Below are 6000 nucleotides of genomic sequence, written 5' to 3'. Positions count from 1 at the left end.
ACTCACATTGGGGCTGCGGGCTCGCCTAGCCGAGCAAGGCCTCAACATAGAGCCTTACGACCCTCTCCACCAAAAATCAGCGTCCACACTGAAAAATGGTAAACGTCCAGCCCTAGCTCCCAGGCCAAAGGTGCCAGCCCCAAAACGCATGCCTGCCCTCAAACCTCCCTCAGCGGCCCTCCCACAGACCCACTCACATTGGGGCTGCGGGCTCGCCTAGCCGAGCAAGGCCTCAACATAGAGCCTTACGACCCTCTCCACCAAAAATCAGCGTCCACACTGAAAAATGGGAACGTCCAGCCCTAGCTCCCAGGCCAAAGGTGCCAGCCCCAAAACGCATGCCTGCCCTCAAACCTCCCTCAGCGGCCCTCCCACAGACCCACTCACATTGGGGCTGCGGGCTCGCCTAGCCGAGCAAGGCCTCAACATAGAGCCTTACGACCCTCTCCACCAAAAATCAGCGTCCACACTGAAAAATGGTAAACGTCCAGCCCTAGCTCCCAGGCCAAAGGTGCCAGCCCCAAAACGCATGCCTGCCCTCAAACCTCCCTCAGCGGCCCTCCCACAGACCCACTCACATTGGGGCTGCGGGCTCGCCTGTCCGAGCAAGGCCTCAACATAGAGCCTTACGACCCTCTCCACCAAAAATCAGCGTCCACACTGAAAAATGGTAAACGTCCAGCCCTAGCTCCCAGGCCAAAGGTGCCAGCCCCAAAACGCATGCCTGCCCTCAAACCTCCCTCAGCGGCCCTCCCACAGACCCACTCACATTGGGGCTGCGGGCTCGCCTAGCCGAGCAAGGCCTCAACATAGAGCCTTACGACCCTCTCCACCAAAAATCAGCGTCCACACTGAAAAATGGGAACGTCCAGCCCTAGCTCCCAGGCCAAAGGTGCCAGCCCCAAAACGCATGCCTGCCCTCAAACCTCCCTCAGCGGCCCTCCCACAGACCCACTCACATTGGGGCTGCGGGCTCGCCTAGCCGAGCAAGGCCTCAACATAGAGCCTTACGACCCTCTCCACCAAAAATCAGCGTCCACACTGAAAAATGGTAAACGTCCAGCCCTAGCTCCCAGGCCAAAGGTGCCAGCCCCAAAACGCATGCCTGCCCTCAAACCTCCCTCAGCGGCCCTCCCACAGACCCACTCACATTGGGGCTGCGGGCTCGCCTGTCCGAGCAAGGCCTCAACATAGAGCCTTACGACCCTCTCCACCAAAAATCAGCGTCCACACTGAAAAATGTGAACGTCCAGCCCTAGCTCCCAGGCCAAAGGTGCCAGCCCCAAAACGCATGCCTGCCCTCAAACCTCCCTCAGCGGCCCTCCCACAGACCCACTCACATTGGGGCTGCGGGCTCGCCTAGCCGAGCAAGGCCTCAACATAGAGCCTTACGACCCTCTCCACCAAAAATCAGCGTCCACACTGAAAAATGGGAACGTCCAGCCCTAGCTCCCAGGCCAAAGGTGCCAGCCCCAAAACGCATGCCTGCCCTCAAACCTCCCTCAGCGGCCCTCCCACAGACCCACTCACATTGGGGCTGCGGGCTCGCCTGTCCGAGCAAGGCCTCAACATAGAGCCTTACGACCCTCTCCACCAAAAATCAGCGTCCACACTGAAAAATGTGAACGTCCAGCCCTAGCTCCCAGGCCAAAGGTGCCAGCCCCAAAACGCATGCCTGCCCTCAAACCTCCCTCAGCGGCCCTCCCACAGACCCACTCACATTGGGGCTGCGGGCTCGCCTAGCCGAGCAAGGCCTCAACATAGAGCCTTACGACCCTCTCCACCAAAAATCAGCGTCCACACTGAAAAATGGGAACGTCCAGCCCTAGCTCCCAGGCCAAAGGTGCCAGCCCCAAAACGCATGCCTGCCCTCAAACCTCCCTCAGCGGCCCTCCCACAGACCCACTCACATTGGGGCTGCGGGCTCGCCTGTCCGAGCAAGGCCTCAACATAGAGCCTTACGACCCTCTCCACCAAAAATCAGCGTCCACACTGAAAAATGTGAACGTCCAGCCCTAGCTCCCAGGCCAAAGGTGCCAGCCCCAAAACGCATGCCTGCCCTCAAACCTCCCTCAGCGGCCCTCCCACAGACCCACTCACATTGGGGCTGCGGGCTCGCCTAGCCGAGCAAGGCCTCAACATAGAGCCTTACGACCCTCTCCACCAAAAATCAGCGTCCACACTGAAAAATGGGAACGTCCAGCCCTAGCTCCCAGGCCAAAGGTGCCAGCCCCAAAACGCATGCCTGCCCTCAAACCTCCCTCAGCGGCCCTCCCACAGACCCACTCACATTGGGGCTGCGGGCTCGCCTGTCCGAGCAAGGCCTCAACATAGAGCCTTACGACCCTCTCCACCAAAAATCAGCGTCCACACTGAAAAATGTGAACGTCCAGCCCTAGCTCCCAGGCCAAAGGTGCCAGCCCCAAAACGCATGCCTGCCCTCAAACCTCCCTCAGCGGCCCTCCCACAGACCCACTCACATTGGGGCTGCGGGCTCGCCTAGCCGAGCAAGGCCTCAACATAGAGCCTTACGACCCTCTCCACCAAAAATCAGCGTCCACACTGAAAAATGGGAACGTCCAGCCCTAGCTCCCAGGCCAAAGGTGCCAGCCCCAAAACGCATGCCTGCCCTCAAACCTCCCTCAGCGGCCCTCCCACAGACCCACTCACATTGGGGCTGCGGGCTCGCCTGTCCGAGCAAGGCCTCAACATAGAGCCTTACGACCCTCTCCACCAAAAATCAGCGTCCACACTGAAAAATGTGAACGTCCAGCCCTAGCTCCCAGGCCAAAGGTGCCAGCCCCAAAACGCATGCCTGCCCTCAAACCTCCCTCAGCGGCCCTCCCACAGACCCACTCACATTGGGGCTGCGGGCTCGCCTAGCCGAGCAAGGCCTCAACATAGAGCCTTACGACCCTCTCCACCAAAAATCAGCGTCCACACTGAAAAATGCTAAACGTCCAGCCCTAGCTCCCAGGCCAAAGGTGCCAGCCCCAAAACGCATGCCTGCCCTCAAACCTCCCTCAGCGGCCCTCCCACAGACCCACTCACATTGGGGCTGCGGGCTCGCCTAGCCGAGCAAGGCCTCAACATAGAGCCTTACGACCCTCTCCACCAAAAATCAGCGTCCACACTGAAAAATGGGAACGTCCAGCCCTAGCTCCCAGGCCAAAGGTGCCAGCCCCAAAACGCATGCCTGCCCTCAAACCTCCCTCAGCGGCCCTCCCACAGACCCACTCACATTGGGGCTGCGGGCTCGCCTAGCCGAGCAAGGCCTCAACATAGAGCCTTACGACCCTCTCCACCAAAAATCAGCGTCCACACTGAAAAATGTGAACGTCCAGCCCTAGCTCCCAGGCCAAAGGTGCCAGCCCCAAAACGCATGCCTGCCCTCAAACCTCCCTCAGCGGCCCTCCCACAGACCCACTCACATTGGGGCTGCGGGCTCGCCTGTCCGAGCAAGGCCTCAACATAGAGCCTTACGACCCTCTCCACCAAAAATCAGCGTCCACACTGAAAAATGTGAACGTCCAGCCCTAGCTCCCAGGCCAAAGGTGCCAGCCCCAAAACGCATGCCTGCCCTCAAACCTCCCTCAGCGGCCCTCCCACAGACCCACTCACATTGGGGCTGCGGGCTCGCCTGTCCGAGCAAGGCCTCAACATAGAGCCTTACGACCCTCTCCACCAAAAATCAGCGTCCACACTGAAAAATGGTAAACGTCCAGCCCTAGCTCCCAGGCCAAAGGTGCCAGCCCCAAAACGCATGCCTGCCCTCAAACCTCCCTCAGCGGCCCTCCCACAGACCCACTCACATTGGGGCTGCGGGCTCACCTAGCCGAGCAGGACTTTGCAAGAGCCTTTGGATGCAGAGCAGAGGGACCTACCGAAGACTGAGGGAGTTTGCTTGATAGACTGAGACCTAGAAAGGCATTTTTCAGAACTAATGTAAGATGAATTAACTAATAGCAGGTTTGGTACCAGAATACATGGGGCCATAAAAAGTGGAAGGCAGCAGGGTACAGGGCAGCATTGGCAGAAGAGCAGAAATCTTCAGGTATCAGGACAGCCTGAATGGGAGATGGAGGCAGAGACAGGAAGGAGTCAGACAGAGGTCTGGAGAAGCACAGCAGGGATGGGGCCCCACACACAACTCACCACAGCTCCTGGCACCCACAGGAGACCTTCAGCACCCGAGCTCTCTCTCTGCCTCCGCTCCTTGCTCCTCCACAGTGCTGGCTGCCCAACCCTCACCCACCCAGGAGCAGGTTGCGGGTGCCTCGACGCTCCTCTCCCATCAGGTATCCGGGACACATAGCAGCTCACACACGCAGCCGACGGAGGCACCAAACTTCTGGCACTGTGTGCTGATGGTGCATATGGTCATTGAGTACTGGGACGGATCCTACCTTGCTACAGGGTCCGGCTGTTCCCTGTCAGAGGCAGCTGCCTGTAGCAGCCCCTTCGATTCTCTCCTAAGCAAGCTCCCAAAGCCAGGTGAGCACAGGCAACCCTCTCACCAGCTAGAGCCCTTGGTACATAAGGGCCAGCCCCACCCTCACTCCGAGTAGCTACACAAAGAGCTGCCCTGCCCCTTCACCACCTGCAGCCCTTTTAAAGCCCCTTCCTAATAGGACACACCTGGGATGCCCAGTCCCAGCACACACCTGTGAAGATTTGTTGCTTAGCAAGGTTTACATCCAGGCACCCCTCCTGGGGCTGGCACCTTTCACCTGGGAGCAGGCATTGGGGATGAGGACCATCCCTGAGCCACACATCCTGGAGCTGTGTCACCCCTCCCCGACTAGCCCCCCTTTTGTACTGAGCATGATGTCACATGGTATGCAATACCCCCTTTGGCTAGTTTGGGTCAGCTGTCCTTTCTGTGTCCCCTCCCAACTTCTTGTGCACCCCCAGCCATTGCGCTGGCGAGGCGGCGCGAGAAGTGGAGAACACCTTGGCTCTGTGTAAGCACTGCGCAACAACAACAGGTCCATATAACAAAAACATCTCTGTGTTATTAACACTGTTTCCAGCACAAATCCAAAACATAGCCCCATAGCAGCTACCATGAAGAAAATTAACCGTCTCAGGTGAAACCAGGATGCTCCTTCACTTCTGACTCCCTCAAGATGAGTCACCCATCCAGGTCACACCATCCCATGGGTGGCCAGCAAGAACAGGCAGCAGCCCCCACCCTCCCTGGGGACATCACAGCCAGCACCCCATGGGCCACCGAACTCCCCATCTGAGTCACCCCAACAGCCTGTGGACCCTTTGATGACTCAGGCCTTAGGAGTCTTTGTGTAAGATGGCTCTGTGTGTTGGGTTTGCGTGGCAAGGTTTTGGTAGCGGGGGGGCTACAGGGGTGGCTTCTGTGAGAAGCTGCTAGAAGCTCCCCCTGTGTCTGACAGAGCCAATGCCAGCCGGCTCCAAGACGGACCCGCCGCTGGCCAAGGCCAAGCCAATCAGCGCCTCTGTGATAACATATTTAAGAAGAAGAAAAACACTTAGAGAGAGAGCTTTTGCAGCCGGAGAGAGGAGCGAGCAGATGTAAGAAACTCTGCAGACACCAAGGTCAGTGCAGATGGAGGGGGAGGAGGAGCTCCAGACACCGGAGCAGAGATCCCCCTGCAGCCCGTGGTGAAGACCATGGTGAAGCAGGCTGTCCCCCTGCAGCCCATGGAGGAAGGATGAGGGGGTGTAGAGATTCCACCTGCAGCCCGTGGAGGACCCCACGCCGGAGCAGGTGGAGGCACCTGAAGGAGGCTGCGGCCCGTGGGAAGCCCAGGCTGGAGCAAGTTCCTGGCCGGACTGGTGGACCCGTGAAGAGGGGAGCCACTCCAGGGCAGGTTTGCTGGCAGGACTGGTGACCCCATGGGGGACCCCACGCGGGACCCCACGCTGGAGCAGTTTTCTCCTGAAGGTCTGCACCCCGTGAGAGGGACTCCATGCTGGAGCAGGGGAACGATGAGAGGAGTCCTCCCCCTGAGGATGAAGAAG

Source organism: Grus americana, chromosome 29 (assembly GCF_028858705.1).
Source record: "Grus americana isolate bGruAme1 chromosome 29, bGruAme1.mat, whole genome shotgun sequence".
In the NCBI taxonomy this organism is placed as follows: Eukaryota; Metazoa; Chordata; class Aves; order Gruiformes; family Gruidae; genus Grus; species Grus americana.
This window is presented reverse-complemented; position numbering follows the sequence as displayed.